Source organism: Acinonyx jubatus, chromosome A1, assembly GCF_027475565.1.
Source record: "Acinonyx jubatus isolate Ajub_Pintada_27869175 chromosome A1, VMU_Ajub_asm_v1.0, whole genome shotgun sequence".
Taxonomy (NCBI): domain Eukaryota; kingdom Metazoa; phylum Chordata; class Mammalia; order Carnivora; family Felidae; genus Acinonyx; species Acinonyx jubatus.
Genome location: NC_069380.1, coordinates 177,647,327 through 177,669,364, shown reverse-complemented (window position 1 = coordinate 177,669,364; position 22,038 = coordinate 177,647,327). Strand labels below are relative to the sequence as shown.

The window sequence follows — 22,038 nt, the reverse complement described above, 5'->3', positions numbered from 1 at the left end:
CAAGCATTTTGTCCTGGGCCTCTCCTAAATGTGCAGGGAAGACTCCGGCGATTGGGATTAGCACATTCTGGTGGGGCCTCACAGACAAATGTTTTCCCAGGTTTCTAGGAGGGTTGCAGTAGAGGGGAGAGAGCACTGGAGGGCAGGTAGGTAATGAGCAGCCAGGCCCTGAGGCAGATCTCAAGCTGTGACCATTCCAAAGCAGATGAAGGCCTGGTGTTTGAGCACCATGGAGCTAAGTATCACTTAGACAGGGACTGAGGGCTGAATGTAAGGTTAGGGTTATTGGTTTGCTCTACGATTAGTCACTAATGTACATCCTTCCTGTCTCTTTATGGGCAGATATTCTAAAAATCACAAATTCAAATGCATTAGGATCATGCAGGTTAAAGGAAATGAGCAAAGCAGGCTGACTGTGGACACAAAGGAAGTGAGGGGTGAAATGGGGGATGCAGGGCCCACCCCAATGAATTTCTCCCAATTAAAAACAAATAACCCTCTGTGCTAGTCAACAGGACACTTCATCCCAGGGCCTGAAGGGTACAGAGGCCAGCACCCCCCAACAAAGGATCTCCTAATTCTGGGACAGCATTCCTCCACAGAAATATAACATGAGACACCCAAGCAATTTAATTTGTTCCATTAGCTGCATTAAAAACAGTAAAAAGAAACAGGTGAAATGAATTCAGTAAAGTATTCTACTTAACCAAATATATCCAAAAATATTATTACAACATGTAATAAATATAAAAATATATTAAAGAGATACTTTATTTTTTATACCGCATCTTCAGAATCTGGTGTATATTTTATATACATGTCAAGTCAGACCAGCCACATTTCAAGTGCTCAATAACCACACATGGTAGCACCTATTACATTGGACAGTGAAGCTCTAGAATAAGGCTAGGAGCTGGATGTTGTACTTCTGCACCCACTCTCTGCCAAGAGAGGAAAAGAGTATTAAATGTTGGAACCAATCTAAAGGAGCCCAATGTGGGCCTCCTTGGGGATGGGGGGTGGGTATACAATAGGAAATGTGAAAGGGAACCATTCAAGGTAGAAACCTTCAGATTTAAGGAAGCAAACTATGGCTTGAAATCTCCCAGTCATTCAGCCATCCCTCCTATGAGCAGAGAACCTCCTTCCAGCCATTAGGATTTAATTTGCGTCTTTCTGAACCAACACCCCTCCAGGGCTGGCAGGGTTAACCAATGCTTCCAGTCCAAACAGAAGCTTTCTTAATTTAATTATCATATGTAATGCCAACGAAGGCTCTTTGTGTTCATGAGACAGCATTATAACTGACTGATGATCTCCAGCAAATGGTACAGAGGCTGAGCTGCTCAACAGCTCACTAATTCCTAGAATTATCACCATTTAGCGACAAGGTAGTTACATTAGACAGGTATGAGGAGCTCTCAACAGTCCAATTGTGCCTTCTGTTCTGGTCCAGACATCCCTGCTTAACTAACTGGTTCAGGAAACATCATTAGGATTCTCACTATCATCATCTGACTCCAGCCTGTGTGTCCATTGCCATGTACCATTCAGGAGGTATAACCGAGATTTTGGTGTTTTTACATCGTAGGCAGAAATCTGATGTTGAAAATCACTAGAGTCTAAGGATCTAATTATATACCTGAGATAGTCCTCTGCCAATTTTGAGGCCCAATGAAATGTTTTGATTTAATTTACCAATCCTGGTGTGAGTATGTGGTGTAGGGTATCCACCTGGTTCAAAAGCATGGGACCAGGGTTTTTTTTCCCTTGTCTGAAGCTATGTGTCTGCCCAATAGAGTTGGGGAAAGGGATCCCATTTCTTTGCATTCCATCCTCCTCCTGGCTGACATACTGTTCCCACCCCCTCCTTTCCCTCCGTCCCTCTCCCTTGGCATCCCTCTGAGGCTTTCATCCCTAATTTGATTGTCGTAGCTGACACTGTCAATCTGAAACCCAGTAGCACGTCTAATGCTGGCTGGACAAGGGGAGTGCACGGGGAGCAGAGGGGGAGGCAAATTCATCTTGAGAATAGCTTTATGTAAATCGATCTTCTGGCCGAAAGCTGGAGCCAAGCATTTGCTGATTAATTGGAGAAGCGTCCTTGTTCCCGTGTCTTCTTCAGAGAGATGGCCCAAATTGAGTCCTCTCCTCTTCACAAAGACATTCCCATGCCAAAAAGCTTTTGCAATTAGGAGATGAAACCTTGTGAGCGAGGGGGAGGCAGAAGGGTTGGGGGAGTGTTTGTGGAATTGTTCTGAAATGAAGTATGTGCATTTGGGCTGCTTCATGATTAATTGCTGACCTGGGCACCTTCATTTGCCTCCCAGATGGTGGTCTGGTAGCCTAGGTTCTGAGGCATAATATCCCATAGGTGAAGATCTGCTTGTACAATTAGCAAAAATTACAGGGGGTGGAAAGTATACTTTCTGACATGTTCTTTCGGTGGATTCCAAATTTATATTTTCAGTTACCACTTGGGCCCATTCCTGTTAGCATCAGGAAGGAGGGAGTATCTGTGACTGACTCAATCTCTTTTCCAAGTACCTCTTACTGCCTTTGAAAAAGAAAGCTCTAACAAAATGCTGGATCATCCCACATTGGTGGTCCTTTAACTCAGCGACTATTCCAGGGCACTGCTAAATCTGACCTTACCAAAAAGCTAAAGGCAGATTAGGGATTTAGGCACAGGTAAAAGTGAGTTTTGACCTAGACAGATTGCTCGTTTGCTAATCTATGTGCTGACTGAAGGTCCAGTTTATATGGAAACATGGTCGTTTCTGCTGGCTTCTTTGTAAATTATTAGTTTCATGTGGTCAGAAACTTTTGCTGAGCAAAAACCCTGACATACAGCTGAAAAACATTTTTGTTGAATGGATTAAAAGTGAAAAAGATTTCATGCTATTGCATATGGCTCATGGATGATCGAGAATAAATCTCAAAATATAGGGATTTTCCCCCCACCCAAGTCTAGTTTGTCCCTTTAGATTATAAAGAGCTCTCCCCCTGTTGCCCCTACCCTTCTATCTCTGCCTCTCGGTGGAGTACTGTGCTTGAGGAGTAATGTCAGTAGAAAAGGCTTGCATGCTAAAGAGCCACAGATAAAGCCTTTAACTGAAAAGGGTTTAGTGAGCTAAACTGAAGTATGGGAATGAGCAGTTACCTGGGGAGGGAGGCTAAGCAGACAAATAATTTGGTTTTTCGGGACAGAGTTTAAACCTGGTCTCAGAGGGTACAACAGATTTGGAAAATGGATTCCATCTAGAAAAGGGCTGTGTGCTGACAAGAACATGTTTCCAAGAACATCTTCTCCTCCTCCTCCCCGCCATTTCTAAATTCTGGAACTCAGAGACTAGGAGAATACAGATAATGAAACTCTGGGTGCAAAAGGAGACACTTTTTTCCCCCCAGGAGACACTTTTAGCATCAAGCTAAGGAGATGTTAGAAAGGCATGGAAAGTTTAGATTATCTGTGTGATAATTTGCTCTGTGATCACTCTCCTTTCTGCCAAAGGGTCTAAAAGCTGTGGATTAAAAAGTCCAGTTGGGGAAGGTGGGAAGCAGAGAGGCAGCCCAAAGGGCTAAGGCCCTGTAGTCTGGGAGCAGGTGAAGCCATTTCCTGATTTCTATCCCCTGTAACCTTAAATGCTCAGGTTGGCCATGAAGAACACTCCTCTGGGTACCCTACGTTTGCCTGACCCCAAGACTAATGTTTGTGGACTGAGCAACCCCTCCTTCCTCCACTGGGGAATATGCCACTGTGGTCCCTCTTCTGCCGTCCATTCTATTTCACTGAAGAAACATGAGCTCCCAGGAGCAGGGTAGAGGAGGTAGATAACATATGCCTTGGGCTGTAGCTGCCTTGTGGCTGGGGTCTGGAATGCAGAGCTGAGGCTCAAGAAAATGGGGCTTGTATATGCCTGTTCTTTCTTGTAACTTTTCAGAACCCCATTAAATAAGTGAAACCTCAGGGATGAAGGTGAGATGCTATCCTGAGGCCATCTGCTGATAAAATCAATGCGGCTTCAGAAAGGCTCCAAATTATCTTCTCCCCAAGCAGGAAAGCAATTCAGCAAGAGCTTCATGTCCTGAGTTGCAAGGCCAGCCTCTCAAAGCCCAGTGTTGGATGAAGCATATAGCGGCAAAAGCTATTAAGCTATGTTAATACTATAGAACGACATTTCTCCTCGTGATCCCCTGCACTATTTATTGTTCCATTCAAAACAATTACAGTTATTGCTAATAACTCACACCTGTGGGTGTCCTGGTATCGACTAAAGCAGGATAGATGCTGTTTTCTTGCTTATTTATGTAAAAATGGATGCAGTTCAATAGGTTTACACCAAGCTTGAAGTTAACACTAATGCTTAATCCCAGACCTGCTTCTCACCATTTAGCTTGAAAGGCAGTGGACAAGGGGTGCGTGCCGGGAGAACCCAGTGAACTGCACAGATGAGAGTAACCGGTGTTGAATGTGTGCTTGCTGCTACTAGTCTTATGCCCAGTACCACAAACTCGCTTGTCCCAAAGAGGGAAGGACCTCCACAGCAGGAGGTGGGGGCACAGAGGGACAGAAGGGCCACTCCTTCTGAAACAGCTCCCTTGCCTCTCTGAGACTGTTCATTAACTATAGCCTGAGCCACACTCTGCCTGGTAACTCAAGTCCCCTTCTTTCACACCTGACCCCAGAGGTCCTGCATATGCTCAAGACTCCTGGACACAGTGAAGCACAGTGCTGGAAGCATGGCTTGGGGGCCTGGAAGATCTTGGTGTGAGTTCAGACTTGGCCTCCTGCCAGCTATGTGACTTTGTATGAGTAGTTTATTGCCCTGTCTGGGCCTCAGTTTTCTCATCTGCAAAACGGGGACAATGAAAATACTTAGGTCAGGGAATTATTATAAAATGGCTAATGACTTTAGAGCTGTCTGTATGTTACCTGGCTGATAATAAGCACTTTAAATAAAAACCAATTATTATGAGTGCTTGTAACTGTTCAAGTGTGCATTCATACACTATGGCTAGAAGAGAAAATCCCCACAAATTCCTTGTCCCAGAGAATATTACAGAGGAACTCAAACTGTAAAGCAGCAACTCCCAGTCAAATTTAATACCAAAGAAAGCAATACTTGGGTTCTACTCAGCCTGCTGTGCCTCAAAGGTTCTCTGGGCCCTGCAGGGAGGCGCGACCTCATGGAATCGACCAGGCTGTCCTTGGATGGATGGTCAAGATGGGCATAGAGTTAAAAGCTCCACAGCTCTCTGTATATGCCCTAGGAAGCCGGCTGGAACTTCGGACTGAACAGCAACTGCTATGCAGGGAAGCCAGCAGGAGGCGCCACAAAGAAGAAGGACAAGAAGGAGGCCTGGAGGCAGCTGGTGGGACTACTGGTATGACAGCAGGGTTTAGACAGGGGAGTGGCCTCAACCCAACACAGGCTCTGGGGCTGAGAGCAGGATGGTGACCACTGATCTCTGTACACACTCAGGACAAGTCAAGGCAGCCTTCCACCTTCCAAAGGGAAGCTGGGGAACAGTGAGCTTACCTCGGGTGCAGAGCCATGCAGGAAACAGCCAGAAGAGGAGAGGCTGAGATCACTCAAGATGGAAGGTGAGTTGAATTTGCTACTAAAGCAAATTCCCTGGCTGTCTTTCCTACTCTGTGAAAACTGTCCTAGGGCTTACGTTTCAAAGAAAGGTCCTCATTAATAAGGTGACTACAGTGCACCCATGGAGTTAGGTGCTATGGGTCAGAGCTAAGAAAATGAAAAGACACAGTCTGGGGAAGAGGACAAAGGGGGACAGCAAGTATGACGTCACCTCTTAGGGAATGAAAGTCACCTCGGCAAACAGACCTGGCTATATGAGGCAAGACACATCGGGCCTCTGTTCTCTTTCCTATTCCCAAACCCATCCTGGAGGCTGCTCAAGGAGTGAGAGGAAGTAAGCAGAAAGTCACTCTCTGAGTGCTGGTGTGGAAGGGCTGAGTCTGTGATCTGTAAAGTCAGCTGTGGATGGGTGGGAGAACCCAAGCAGAGAGGGACAGAGATAGATGAGAGAGAGAGAGAGAGAGAGAGAGAGAGAGAGAGAGAGAGAGAGAGAGACAGAGGGGCAGAGAGAGAGACAGAGGGACGGAGAGAGAGAGAGAGAGCATGAGCAATGGAGAAAGAGAGAGGGAAAAATGGGCAGAGACACAAAAAAAAAAAAAAAGAGGAAGAGAGACTGACACAGTGAAACAGAATAAAACTAGAGAAAACAAAGAAAAGCGAAAGTCAAAGAGAAACACACATGCACAGAGTTATTTCCCAGAAGTGACCATGAAAGGCAGAGACACACAGAGAAAGAAGCACAAATGTGAGACAAGGGAAACAGGGTGGAGACAGGTTCACACACACAAAAGAGACACACAGAAAGAGCTGGGTTGAGAGGACAAGGGGCAGAGGAAAGCAAGAGGCAAAGATCAGGTGGAACCTGGCCAGGGGGTTGTGAGGCTGGCCCACAGAGATTCCTCTGCAAAGGATCCATCGTGTTTGGGCTTTCTCAGGATGAGGGCACCAAGAAGGGGAGGGGATCCAAGGCCTCTCTCACATCTGACTTAGGAGACTGCTCTGGAGACCAGGAAGTGCCATCCTCACTGTCTGGACCCTGTACTGAGCTCAGGCCTCCACCCCCTCCCAAACCTTGTCTGGGAGACCAGCCCCGCACAAGGAGGGGAGCTACCCAGGGCAAGGTCTCCTAGAGCTCCCGTCTCTAACAAACTGCCCCAGTCCCTGCCTCCCTCAGCTCCAGAAGGCAGGCACTAGAGGTTCTGGCAGAGGAAACTTGTGAAGGTTTCAAACTTTTTACATTACAAAGAGAGTTTTTAAAAGCTCCATAAAATTTCAAGGCACATACTTAATGTTCAAATGGCAGAATATATCGATCCCTGCCCATCCTCTAGTATCTTAAGTTTACCCAGAGGACCATTTTATTTAATTAACTTGGTGCTTTATTAATATAAATATTCTCCTATTGATCATAAGAGGGCCTGACAGGCACTCAAGCTGGGTATACATCACCTTCCCTCTGAGCAGCGCCACTTAGAGGAGTAGTTGGCTCAGAATCAAGAAGAGTGGCAGGAAGTGGTCCCCTGGGATGTCAGGCACTGATGAATCTATAGCATTTTTTATGGAGGGAGTTTTTTTTTTTTAAAGTTCCAGCTCCTTGATTCTCTTAAAGCAGAAAGCATATGGAAATGAGATATGAAAATGGTCTTGGCTTACACGTATCAATTAAGCATGTCAATACTTTAATTAAATCACCCAACCTAATGAGATTTATACCAATGAATATGTTTTATAGTTATAATAGATTTTCTGGCCACTGTTCAAAATGTCAAATAAAGTGTAAAAAGAGGATTAAAAAAAGACAAAATTGACGTTCTGAACTGAAGCCAGTTTTTTTCTCCCGTCTTTTCTTTCCCCTTTATTCATGTGATTTTGGACGATATATATAAAGTAATGGACCCTGTAATGAATTGGTTTTTTAAGAGTCTTTTTCATTTTTCAATTCTAATCCTTCTTATCAACTTTTCTAAGCTTCACACCATTGAACCTGCGAATGCCCTCACTTTCTTCTGGTCCTCTGCAGCTTGCTTTTTCAGTCGTCTGCAGCTGGACCTCCTTGGTACACCCACAGAGAGGAAAGCATACCCTCTTCCTTGACAAACAAAACCCCAAACAGGGCATGGGGTTAAAAGGCATGATTACTGAGAAGGCTATTACCAGAACATCAAAACATCTGGGTAAAAGTATTCTTAATCTCCTATGTAAAAGCTAGGCTAAAAGCCTATTTTCTCTAACTAAATAATGTGGCAAAAGCAAGCCAAGATTCTTGCTTCTCTCTTCTTATGCTTGTTTGGCTTCAGCTTTCCTAATCAATTTATTTCTGTATATAACTGTAGTCTATGTCCCCAAAGATAGAAAACAAAGAGGCCTTCTAGACAAGCACACACACACACACACACACACACACACACACACACACAGTGAAGGCGAGACACTTGAATGATAGGGGGCATTTGTACTGCTGTAGTGGATTCCTCCAGGTAAGTCCCAGGCAGAACGAGCAAAGCTGTATGTTTTACAATGGAGGTTCAGAGTTACTATCGAAAACTGTGATTGCAAAAAAAAAAAAAGAAAGAAAAAGAAAGAAAAGAAAAAATATAAATTATTCTGGAGCATTGATTTGAAATACACAAGTCCTGAAACCTAAGCCAGGCCACCGGTTGGAACGTTGCCCTCAATAAAGCAGAATGACAAGAAGGAGGAAGTGGGTACCCCTCAAATGTTCATGCTCCCTGATTCCTCTGAGGCTCTGGTGTAGGAGGGCTGTATCTGTGGCCTCTCACCCTTTCACAGCCAATGCCCTGCCAGTTCCCAGGTAGGGCAGCAAGAGCCAGCCGGTCCTCCTCATTTGATTCCCTTTGCTGACATGAGCTGGCCAACTTAGGGAAAAGAACCAAACACCCCAACCATTATTGGATATTATTATTCAAAATAAAGCCTCTTTGCTCAGAATGAGCAATGTTGATTCTCAACAAATTTTAGAGCTATAAGATTGCAGCTTCTTGATTTACAGATGGCAAACTGGAGCCCCAAGAGAGAAAGGGTCTGCCCAATGTCACAGAGCCTGGGGCAAGAACGCAGGACCCAGATTCTGTGGAGAAGGCTCCTGCCTTCCACATGTGTTGTTTCTGTTTAATATAAAAAGGGCAGGATGTCAGGGAGGTCTGGATGCAGTAGCTGTCATTTCCCTGGTTGCCAGGGAGCACCTGGCTGATCTGGCTAACTGGGCAGGTGCCCTCTCCCCTCTGTTATCTCTCTGCAACATCTGAACAGCGTTCCTAATGCTCTGCCTGCCTCTTTCTAGATTCATCCACCTGCCAAACATTTATTGAGCAGCTATTACATACTAGGCACAGGGGATAGGTGATGAACAGGATCTTTGCTCACAGAGTTCATAGAATTATAGGGAAGACAAACACAAGCAAACAATTTTACAGATGGACATTTATAATTCAGCTAGATGCTATGAAGAAGTAGAAGATGCTTACGTGATAGAACATGTATAATAAGAGTGCTCAATCCATACTAGGCAGCCAGGGGAAGTGAAATTCAAATGGATGAGCAGGAATCATGCAAAGGAAACAGTGCAGTGGTTCTCAAAGTGCAGTCTCCGGACCGGCAGCATTAGTATCATCTGGAAACTATTACAAATGCAAATTCTCGAATGCAATCCTAGACATACTAAAATAGAAACTCTGGGGGTATGGAAAAGCCACTTGGGTGCTTTAGGAGAAATTTAAAAACAGACACAAAAGTAGAGAGAACAGCATAATAAACATTAACTTGAACAATTATCAATATTTTGCAAATTTTATTTCTTCTTTCCCCACCCCCTCCTTCCATGTACACACTGTTTTTTCTTTCTGGAGTAGTTTGAAAGCAAATCTCAGACATCAACTCATTTTACACATACACGTGTGTGTGTGTGTGTGTGTGTGTGTGTGTGTGTGTGTGTGTGTATTCCAGTATGCAATTCTAATCAATAAGGACTTTAAGTTTAACCATCAGGCATTATTACACATAACAAAATTAACAGTCCATAGTTGAGATCTAAACAAAGTCCCAGGAGTACATCTCAGCCACCTGAGTTTTAAACAAGCCTTCAGATGATGCTGGCCCATGCCCGTGGTTGAGAACCACTGGTGTAGAGCATGCTGGGAGGGGGATGGCGTGGCTTGAGAAGCTGACCAAGGACAGTGGCCAGAATGGGGTGAGGGCAGGGTGTGGCAGAGTGGAAACTGGTGGGGAGGAGAGGAGGTGCTGGCAGATGGGATCAGGTTTGGACAAGGGTCTCAGGACAAGAGCCACTGAGAGTACTAAGCAGGGAGGGGACAGTTCTTCATGAATGCTGGTGAGACTTTCAAAACTAAACCAGCAGACCAACAGGAATAGGTCTTCTTTATGCTCTTGCATTAAAAAATAACTGATACTTTAACGAATTCACATTTACATGTGGATTTTCACTTAAGAAGCCACAGACACTCTGTCACCCTGAGCCTCTTCCTCACTCAGCTCTGCAGGGAGGAACACGCCCCAAGTCTACACACATGGAAGGGAGGGGTGGCAGATGCAAGGATAAAGAACACAAAAGCAGCTGGGCTCCCTGGGGGGGGGGGGCGGGGTGTGAACCTGGTGCCCCAGGAACCCCAGCATGCTTTGGCATTTTCTGATGGGTTATAAATCTATCTCACCTCAGCACTTCATTAGAGGGGGATGCTGGGTCCTGTCCTCCAGACCAGAGGGCTGAGGCTTTGCCCCATAACCCCAATGTCACAGAAAGCTAGGGCAGGATCCTCAAATCCCTTGCTTTATTCTAGCTTCCCAGGCAAAAAGGTGGCACTTGTGGGGGGCATAGAATAAATGACTTGGGGGTCAAAGGGCATTTGGGTCATCCCTGCTGTGTGGGCATGCCTGGGGCATGTCACTCTCTTGCTGGTCCTCAAGGTCCCCACCCACCTCTCTCCCCTCTTCACCTCTTGTCATTGCCCTTGACCCCACCTCTACTATCTAACCCTCCCTACTCTCCGTGAATATCAGAGTCACGGTGGTGCCTCCCAGCATGCCTTAAGCAGTTCAGTGGGTTTTAAACTGCTATTTACATGCAGAATTGTTTTGTCCAATGAATGATTTCCGTAGTGCCCTGAAGTACAAAATAGCTCACACTGGATCTTCTCTGACTGAGGTGGTGAGGTGATGGGGAGCCAGGCTTTGTTGCACCCCCAATAACCCAGGGTGCTTTGACAGGTTTTGAGCATTACCAACTGCTTCCAAGCTGAGGCACGAGGATCAAAGCCTTGTCGGAGAACTCAGGAGAGAGGGCTACCACCAAGGCCCCATCATGCCTGCTTCCAGAATTCTGTCCCTCGCGCTCCATTTCCAGGAGCGTACAAACGTTCAGAGCGGGAAGACTGTACTCCATGAAGACTCAAAGTCTGACCTCATCTACACTTGCTTACAGTTGAGTGACTTGGGGGCTACATGTTCTAGGTAAGAAAAAAAAAATGCATTTCACTTCCCTCCAGGCCTGTCCTGCTAGGCTTGCTTGGAGGGGGGAGATTAGTGAGAAGCTGAATAGGGAAGGGAAAAAAACCCCAAATTGCCTGATGCTCCATTTCTGCTAATCAGTCTGTGTATATTCACAGCAGTGAATCAGAGCTCCCCTCAGAGAGGAAAGCTATGAAACTTTAAACATTCTGACCCTTACTTCCCCTGGGGGGCTAATCCAGCAAACTTTACTTTAGAAATAGTAATCGTGATAAAAACACCTTGCACATGCTTAACTAGCCCTTATCCGTTGCTAGTATTCTTTCAAGCATTTTGGCATAGGTTTCAATTTTTCTTTCCTATCAGGAGAATGCAGGAAAAACTCCCAGACATCTCTGCAAAATGCTAATTCCAGCTCTGGGGGCAGGCATAATGGCAGGAGGGTGAATTGCTATGGAGATAATACATTCAGATAGACACATGTGCATAATTAGAAGAACCCATAGCGAAAGGGGTCACATCTCTGATCTCTGGGAGAGGGCAGTTCCTTGGTGCCATAGTTTTGGTAGCACAAGGGTGCCCTGGGCTGGCACAGAAGTTCTAGATAATCCTGGGGTCCCTCAGTGTTCTAATCTCACAACCTTCTTTAAAAAGAAGAGATTTCCAAACTCTGCTCCCCAACAGGGATGTAGCCACAGAGCACCAGGAGATACTTGGAGTCCTAGCTTATGTCTGCACTTAGACTTATGTCTAAGTGCACCTAGCTTATGTCTGCACTTAGTGCAGAGAGATGAACATTTACTTGATAAGGACCTACTATGTGTCTACTTCCACTTCCAAAATGCTGAGACAAATACCACTGTTCTAATCGTACATGTTAAGGAGACCACAGAACAAGTACTGGGCAACTTGCCCAGGGGCACAAGGCAAGGAGAGGTTGGGATTGAACATGTCTGACTCCAGAGCCTTGTCCTGCCCTTGTGAAACTCCAACAGTTACTTGGAGGGGCCCGGTTAATCCCATCCATCTCGTGCCCCCACTTCTTCTTGTATCACAGTTAGAAAGGAGGACAGACTTTGGTACCCATGAACATGGAGATGAGGTCTAGACCTTTTGACTTGGAAAGAAGATGGTATTTTCCTGGTTTAATATTGCCAAATATTCTGAAGTTAAATACTATTTTATTTCAACATCTTTCATTTATTGGGGTCACACTGAAGCTTAGCATTTGTGATGAGGTGATGGGGATAGAACAGAATTTGAAGAGGCACTCTCTTTTGAAAAGATTAAAAAAAATTTTTTTAACATTTATTTATTTTTGAGAGACAGAACATGAGCAGAGCGGGGCAGAGAGAGAGGGAGACAGAATCTGAAGCAGGCTCTAAGCTCCGAGCTGTCAGCACAGAGCCCAACACGGGACTCTAATTCACAAATCACGATATCATGACCTAGACCAAAGTTAGACACTTAACCAACTGAGCCACCCAGGCACCCCATCTTTTGAAAAGATTTTAACTGACATCCCACATCACGTAGCATAAACTTGCGTATGGAAGTTAGTTTCTTGGTTAAATTCTGGGCTGAGGCTTTGAGTGTTAGGCAGCAAAGCATTCAGAGGGGATTGGAGCTAAAGAAATATAAGGTCCTGTGAGACAGGACTGAGTGGGCATGCTGGAAACAGCAAGCCCGGAACCCTAACTACCAGCAAGTCCTAATTTCTGCCCCACATCGCTCAGAGTCTGCAGAAATGGGGTAGGCACTGTGTTTTCTTGTAAGGAAAATATCACATTCTGCTCCCCACCTTCCCTCTGTATTTTACTGTTCAAGAAAGAAAAGAATGAAAAAAAAAATATCTTAACACAGCACACCATGCTATTACACTTAAAAATACAGAAAGGATTAAAACTGCCAGACCACATTAAAACTAATGACTGGTTTGGTGTGCACCCCTCGTTGCCGTGGCATTGTCCATTGTCTCCAGCAATAAAGAAACATCACAGGCAATTTATTGGGAGTTATTCTCAAATGAATTGCATTTGCTGAGAAGAGCACATTTAGCATTTGGTGATTCATATGTGGGAAACATTATTGCTTTGGAAAAGAGCTTTAGAATAACTGAGATTTAGAGCCCATGAGGATAAAAAAACAGAGTTTAAGTTTAATTAAAAAAAAAGCATCCATTCATTATGTATCTGTGTGTGATTATAGGTTTGGATGCAAATCCAACATTCAGAAAAGTTCTGCCTAGATCCCAAATGGTTCTCTCTCCAGTGAGGAGTGGGATTGGGAGATAAGAATTAAGGGGAATAATCTACATTTTTTTTCAATAATAAAATAGAGGAAAAGAAAAAATACATGGCCCAAACCATATACTTTATAATTTTGGTATTTCTGTATTGTAATGTTTATAGTAAAGTATTCATAGATTACTTATGCGTACTTGAAAGTTAACATTAAAGTGAGTGATTATACATACAGAGCCCCCTTTTACTGTCCCTGGGATCAAGGGAGGGATTTTTTTTTTTTATACTTTCTCAGCAACTATTTTAAGTCTCTGTGCTCCAAGCAGCTGATGCCAGGCTCTCTGTTCCGCCGAGCCCCATGTCCTTGCAGAACCACGGCTGTGAGGAGGGCAGTCTGGTGCTAGGACCTCATACCCAATGGGGGAATCACTGGAACACAACTGACCACAGTCCTTTTCCTCATCTCTGTTGCTGATTTATCAGGGTGCAAATTTACCCACAGCTTTTCCACCTGTCTGAGTGTACATGCAACATTCTTCCTTCGAATAATTTTTCTCTTGTGTAAGTAACAGAAAAGATATCCTGAATATTTTGCTAATCAGAAGGCCAGTTATCCAGCAGTGTTCAAGTACGATCATGTAAATGCAAAGGCCAGGAAAGCAGTGTGCAAAAACATTAGTTACCATCGATGGAGAGTTCTGGGTTACAACGAAATGAGTGACCTTTCTTTCTTTCTTTACTGATTATCGGTCATGTCCAATTTTGCTTTACAGACTTCAGTGATGGTATTATATGTGAAACAAAAAAAACTTATTATTTCCTTAGAGTAATACACACACAAGAAAGACACTTTTGAAAATATAGGAAGGTAGAAGCAATTATCTATAATCCTCCTTCTCAACCACTGAAACCATTTTGCTTATTTCTTTCAGTCTTCTATGGATACATCTGTGTGTGTGTGTGTGTGTGTGTGTGTGTGTGTGTGTGTGTGTGTGTGTATGCTTGCAAATAAATTTATAAATAAATATACATGTTGAGAGGGGGTGGGGAGAGGGAGGGAGGGGGGAAGAGAAGGAGAAAGGTTTGGCTTTACGCTGTTCTTTTTTCACTTAACATCACATCACAACCTGAGTGGCCATATATAGAAGTGAGAAGAAAATTTTTCATTGTATACCTCTGGAATCTTTTGAATTTTGATCCATTTTCATGCACTGCCTATTTTGAAAGTAGATTAGCATATAATTTCTTGGGGCACCTGTGTGGCTAAGTCAGTTAAGTGTCTGACTCTTGATTTCAGCTCAGATCATGATTTCACAGTTCGTGAGTTTAAGCCCTGCATCGGGCTCTGTGCTGTCAGCACAGAGCCTGCTTGGGATTCTCTCTCCTTTCTCTGCCCCCTCCCCTGCTCACTCGCAAAAATAAATAAATAAACTTAAAATATATATTTCTTATTGTAGTAAGCACTTCTGTATTATCACATTTGCATAGTCATTTTTTGAGTGGCTGTGTTAAATTCCTTGTGAATGTGCTGGAAGGAATGGTGACCATGTCAGTCACATCAGTGACGGTCAAGTCACCTCTTCCTTCTGGCCTTCTCACTCTTGCCCAAACTCTCTTCCTAATCTGCCTATGTTGCATGCAGCCCACGGCTTGGTCTGCGGAGGGCTGAGGGCAGTTTTCCAGCAAAGCTGATGTCACTCTATGGGAATGAATCCTGCTGTCAAGAAGCATGAGTGGTGGAGAGGGCAGGAGACTAAGAAGAAGCTGAATTAACAGCATCTCCAAATCCCAGACCTTTCATGGACCACACTGCCAAACCAAGAAGGGACACAGTGCTATTGATGGATTGCTCCTAAGGTGGCTCCAGAGAGTTCTTCCTCTTATGACAAGGGATTGTGGAACACCCACAATCAGAGTAACAAACCGTGCAAGGAAACAGGATAAAAAAGTCATTGAGAGACCAGCAAACATGGCTTATTACAGATCTTTCTTGGCCTGAAATAATATAAAACAGCAAACCAGGTAATAAAGTTCACTGCAATTCTTCCAAACCTGATTACCCTATTTCATAAAGAATGATAAAGGTGTTCATTCAACCTCTGTTTCAACCAAAATTGCTTCCCATGTAAGACCCATGGAGGAACTGCAGTTATTTCTTATATAGAGGCACACATTTCACGAACCCTGTGTATGAGACTCCTCAGTCATGCTCGCAACACCCACCTAACCCCTACCTTGACTTGCAACTTCTCTTACAGATTGGAAGTGTCATGGGAACCACATCAGGGTACATACCCAGTTCTTGCATTTTCTCCCAATATGTCGAAGGGCTTTTCTATGCACACCTGTATATACCCACAGACGTCTGTCCTCCAGCCATACATCCATCATGTCCGTGTGTATGTGTGAATAAATAGCACCTTAGATAGCAAGGGATAATCCCTGACTTGTTCTCCCACAGAGGACCAATATTTAGGGCATCATTTTACTTCTTGTGGATTCCTCCTTTGCCTACAGATGATGCAAACTGGTGTTTGATTTGAACTGCATGTTCTTAAAAATAAAACTGAGCCAACATTTTAAAATTGGAACATTTATATGAACATCTGAATTTGTGGCTACTCTTGAAAACTCCAAATATCCATCAGCTTAGGCCCTCTCTTCCATGGCATAAAGCTAGTGGCAGTAGCCCTCTCTGGAAGGTGCAGGCAGTTTTTATTTTGAGTTTGGTTTTGTCCACAGAAGTCCCTGTTGCCTCCTAACATTAAGGTCCCTGTGTCCACTGCCATTTGTCATTGGACTTACATTGTTGTATTTCTCATCATAGAGAAATAATTTTATTATGTGTGCCTGCTTCACTCAATTACTTTACTTGAAGGCATTTGAGTTGTAATCCCTGGCCTAGAGTTCTGAGAATATGGCCTGAAGATTTATTTAGGCATTATAAAAAGTAAGAGACACAAAAAACCCAAAACAACGCCTTTAGCTTTCCTTTGCATCATGGCGGTTCCCCTAACTCACTCTTTCTTGCATCAGAACTGGGTTTCTGGGGCACCTGGGTGGCTCAGTCGATTGAGTATCCAACTCTTGATTTCGGCTCAGGTCATGTTCTCATGGTTTGTGGGTTCGAGCCCCACAGTAGGCTCTGTGCTGGGCATGCAGCCTGCTTGGGATTCTCTCTCACTCCCTTTCTCTTTGTCCCTCCCCTGCTCTTGCTCTCTTAAAAATAAATAAATATCAAATAAAAACAAACAAACAAACAAACAGGTTTCTGGTCTGGGTTTGAGTGCATTCCAAGGGACTGCAGCTTATAGTCCACTGAGCCAAGACTCCAGACCTGCCTACCTAGACTTGGCCATACTCTCCAGTTGTACCCCAAAAGAAGTCCCACTTCCCCCTTTGTGCTACGTGCTTTAAACCCATTAACTTAATTTGTTACAAATGTGTGGCATTTACTTTCTTGTTAAACATGGACAGATAGGTCCATAGTTTCAAAGTTGAGAGAAGCACATAATCAAGTGATTTTGTGCAGAACCAAACCATCTGGGTTGAAAACAAGCTTCTTAAAATAATTGTTTTCTCCCCTTGATGGTGGATCACAGAGTATTTGGCTCTTTGGCTGATTTGGTCTAGCTATATAGATGAGGTCTGTTTACTTACACGGTAATGAGATGAAAGGTTCAATGTAACTTACTCTCTTGTCATAGGAAAATCAACTTCAAGACTAAAACATCTAAATGAGCAGAATTTCCATTACATTAGCTTGCTCCGGTTGTTTAAAGAAAATTTTTTATCCACAAAGACACACAAACGCACATTTATATAACCACCTATGCATATCCGTATGCTTACACACATACATATTTGGCCATGCATTGATGATGGATTAAACAATCCCATGACAGTTGCAAAGTTAAATGGTAATAACAAGTGGGTCTGTACACTTGATCAAAATGACCTCTGCAAATAGAACCTCTTATAAAATGCAGTTTATGCTTTGTCTCCTTAAGAAGGGCATCTGGAGCCCCGCCTGGGAGACTGTGGAGGGAAGTCACAGCCCCCATCCCTCCTTTGTAAAGAAAACACCAATGAAAATCCTAGACTCTGGGAAACAGAGAGTACAGCCTAATGTTTTGCACCAGGTACAAAAGCAAAAAAAGCTGTGTTTAAAATCAAGCGGTTTCTCCATTGGTTTGATGAAAGCCAGCCTCCTCTCTCTGCCCTAACTCCCATCTCAGACTGCCTTCCCAAGACAAATAGCGCGCAGTAATTAAATACCAAATGATTAAAAACACTTGTGAGGGAATAATTATTACGTACGTAGCAGATATATGTATGTTAGACCGCAGTGCGTACGTTTTGAATAATTTATGGGGTATCTGAGCTGAAGTAGCTGTCCTGTTAGGTTCTCCCGTTTCTGTACAATCTCCAAATGCTGGTGTAATGTAACTAGTGCACGTGGGAGAACAGCTGCACTGTGGATTTAAACTTATTTTCTCTAACTTACCATTAGCTCCCAATGAGTATGCTTTTAATAAAGAGTCTGATTAAAAATGGGGTTTTGCAAAATGTAAATTAAATGCAGGGCTTAGGAAATTCTTCCTTGAAACACTCTCACCACACCAAGTCTTGTTAGCATAATGAAAACATATCCATGTACTCTAGCAATAAGAAGTGGCCATCATTTAGCCATCCTCTGATTGCCTTTCTAAATAATTCCAGCCTGAGTTCAGAACAAGGGAGATTTATGTTAGATGGCACATTTGTCGTCAGGATTAGAGCGATCAAAGTGGCAGTTCAGAGCTTTAGCCGATTCAGATTCACGTCTGAATCACTTTTTGGAGAAACCTTTTTCTTCATTGTGTCTTAGCCCTCTTGCCACACTTATCTTAGACAGTCTTTTTATTTAAAAATTTTTTTTTACTGTTTATTTATTTTTGGGAGAGAAAGAGAGAGCATGAGTGGTGGAGGGGCAGAAAGAGGGAGGCTCCAGGCTCCGAGCTGTCAGCACAGAGCCCCATGTGGGGCTCAAACTCACGAACCTTGAGATCATGCCTGAGCCGAAGTCGGATGCTTAACCGACCACGCCACCCAGGTGCCCTGTCTTAGACAGTCTTTTTATTTTTGAGAGAGAGGGCACATGAGCAGGGGAGGGGCCAAGAGAGAGGGAGGCCAAGGATCTGAAGCAGGCTCAATGCTGACAGCACAGACACTGATGTGGGGCTCGAACCCACAAACCATGAGATCATGACTTCAGTCCATATTGGACGCTGACCTGAGCCAAAGTTGAATGCTTGCTTAACTGACTGAGCCATCCTGGTGCCCCTATGTGGTCTTAGAGAGGATTTTCTGTAACAGTGTTTTGAAACTGCCCCCAAACCTAGCCTGTGTAAAAACCAAGGCTGTCTGTGCCAGACTACCCTCAACTTTTCCAACTGATCTTCATTTGCACAACCACCACTCCCCTTTATCAAGTACTTAAGATGTCCCAGTTTTTTCACTTTCTCCCCATTTAACAGACAAGAAAACCAGAGATCTGAGAGGTCAGGGAAGCCTCCCACAGTACAGCCAGGAAGGCAGTAGAGTGAGGAATTGGAGCCAGACCCTCAGGCTTTGAGCCATCTTTACCACATGCTTCCTCTCACTTCCCCTTTTTTGAGCCCCCCTCTTTTCCTCCATGTCCACGTGCCCCACCAGAAGTTGGGGTGTGTGTCCCACATGGACTGACCACTGAATGTACATCAGACCCTTCCATTCCTCTAATGACTCTAGGATAGAGTTTCCACACTTTACAACTGAAGGAACTGTATATACTTTACAACTGTTTATATACTTTACAATATTTGCTTATAGCTCCTCAACAAGTGACCAAGTTGGGCTGTAAACTCGTGTCCCACCAAACCAAAGCCCTTGAACCTTCTGAATGCCCCCCCCTCACACTCCATCATCCTCAGCTCCACTGCTCTTGTCCTACCCACCCTGTCCCCAGACTTTCCTCCCACTTCTCTGTGCCTATCCAGCCTGGATGCACCTATTACTGAACATTTGGCTTTGGGATTCCACCCAGACCTGCCCTATCTCCTGATAACAGATTCTCTTCTGTATTCTGAAGCACCAACAGCCTAGAAGCCAAGGTGAGTGTTTCATTCCAGACTGGATGCCCTTGTTTGAATCACTTTAGGTCCATCAGTCTTTTCTCCCTAATTTGACAGCAAGCTCCTTACCACTTGCCAATACCTCCCCTGTTGCATCTTGCTCGGTGTATATCTATGGTTGCTGCTGGTTTGAGAAACACGACTACCCTTCTGACCAGAAGACCAGATTTAAAGAACGGCACCCACTGGTTTTCCCCTAACCCAGCTGCTTGAGTTGAATACTCAAACTTGTTTATAAACTTAACATTTTTAAAAATGTTTTTATTTTTAAAAGAGAGAGCGTGCATGTGCAAGCAGGGGAGGGGCAGAGAGAGAGGGAGACACAGAATCTGAAGCAGGTTCCAGGCTCTAAGCTGTCAGCACAGAGCCCCACACGGGGCTAAAACCCACGAACTGTGAGATCATGACCAGAGCCAAAGTCGGATGCATAACTGCCTGAGCCACCCAGGCGCCCCTATAAATTTAATATTTAAAAAATTAATACATGTCCATAAAAAATCCATAAGGATACAAAATGGAGAGTAAAACCAATTATTTTTTGCCTTCACTCTGACCTCTAGTCTCTACCTATGAAGATTTTAATATTTTCTTGTGTATCTTTCTTGAAAATGTCTTTCTACATATACTGGCATTTATACATATTATTTAAAATAAGCACAAATAAGAAAATAATATACACACTATTCTATATTTTCTTTTTTTAACTTAATGGTACCTTTTCAACTTCACTGTACCTCACCCATATCTGCACATGCAGGTCTAGCTAACTCTTTTAAATGACCACATGCTATTCCTTTATATATGGATGTGCCATAAACTATTAACTGGTCCCCTAGTGAAGGCAGCTTCCAGTTCTCTGCGAGGACAGTGAACTTCAAGGCGCACACATCTTGGAATATTTTGTGAATATATCTGTTAGAAAAATTCCTAGCAGTGCAATTGCTGGGTCTTAAAAGGTATATGCACTTAAAATTTTGATAAATATTGCCCAAGGGGTCTCCAAAGAGGTTGTACTAATCCTATTTATTTTGAGTAGTTCACATAGACTCCACAGGTCATGGTCCCCAAGGAGGGCTAATGCTGTGGGCAGCATCAGAGTCTGCCCAGGATTTGGGAAAATTTAATCACAGTCAGAGAGAACCACAGTAGCAGCAGTATTAAGCTGTCATCTGCATGCAGACAACACAGAGCACACACCGAATGGGCGCCTTCCTCTAGCTGCTGTACTGTTACTTAGGCTTTCTGGGAACAGCCTCCTGGTTACAGAGTATGAACCCAGTGGTCCCTCCTGGGAGGGAGGAAACCTGGCTTCTAGTTCCTCCGCCCCTCACTGTGCTGTTTAACCCTCAGCCAGGCTTTTCTCTCTGTACTTTTATTTCTTTATTCATGACATCAAGTGGACTCAGGGTCACACAACGAATTACAGGGATGAGGCAGAGAACCTAACTTGGGGGCAGGGTGCAGATGGCCTGTGTGAGGACTGAGTTTCCCCTCCAGATGGCTCTGGGGGGCCAGGGTGGAGGGTGGGGGTTGGGGCGTGGTGAACATGTGAGCCCTCTGTTGCTTGAGCTCCCAGTTTCCCATGGGAATTCAGAACTACAGACTTAAAAAAAAATTTTTTTTTAACGTTTATTCATTTTTGACAGAGACAGAACGTGAGTTGGGGAGGGGCAGAGAGAGAGAGGGAGATACAGAATATGAAGCAGGCTCCAGGCTCTGAACTGTCAGCAGAGAGCCCAACGTGGGGCTCGAACCCACAGACTGTGAGATCATGACCTGAGCCGAAATCAGTCACCTAACCAACTGAGCCACCCAGGAGCCCCAGAACTACAGATTTTAAAGCAAAATTTCTAGATTTCTTTTTCTGGATTTTTAGGTGCTGGGAACAAATTTAAAAGTGTAAAATCCTACTTGATATTTAATATACAAAAATCCCTACATACACAGTACTACTCAAGAAGAGAAATAAAAAAAATTCACTTGTCACCACTCTACAACTCTTTATTCTGAAAACTGGTAAAGAGAAGGCATCAAGCACCTTATCTGGTCTCTCCTGTAGGAACTGTGTTTCACAGTAACCAAATGGTCTAGGTTTTGAGTTTTTCTTTACATGTAAATTATAACTAACAGACCTAAACAGATGGTAGAAAAAGTCATTTTGGAACCTAACCTCCAATTAAATAATTAATTCAGGCAACAGTCACCAATGAATGTTAAATCATTAAGTTAAAGGCAGATTCAGGGTGCCCAATACTTGGTCACAGCTTATTGCTGGTAATGAGGGTGGAAAAGCATCTTTTCAAGAAAGGGATCAGATAGTAACCACATAACTCCTTGATTAATCTTAGCAAGGAGACAAAGATTAGGGGCATCCTGAGGTGGTACTCTGAAGTTCAGTGTCACTCGTGGAGGCTTCTTGGGGAAAAATTGAAACCTGAATCTAAGCAAGCCTAATTAACCAGCTGTTAGAAATCTAGGGCTAGAGGAAGAAGTTAAACTGTAGCATACAGGAGCCATCAAAAAAGTATCCCAAAGATGGGGCATACCTCAGGA

At 43.9% G+C, this 22,038-nt stretch overlaps 1 protein-coding gene and 1 long non-coding RNA gene across 2 annotated transcripts in view; both read right to left on the bottom strand.

The window, feature by feature from the left end:
* The window catches only part of SLIT3 (slit guidance ligand 3), a 590,204-nt gene that overhangs the window by 196,895 nt on the left and 371,271 nt on the right, over window positions 1-22,038 (bottom strand). The gene's annotated exons all lie outside the window — the stretch shown is intronic.
* On the bottom strand, window positions 10,711-18,274 carry LOC128316483 (uncharacterized). Its single transcript, XR_008300447.1, has 2 exons — window positions 11,848-18,274; window positions 10,711-11,808 (listed from the first exon to the last, which is right to left on the bottom strand). It is a non-coding gene; the product is annotated as an uncharacterized LOC128316483 (long non-coding RNA).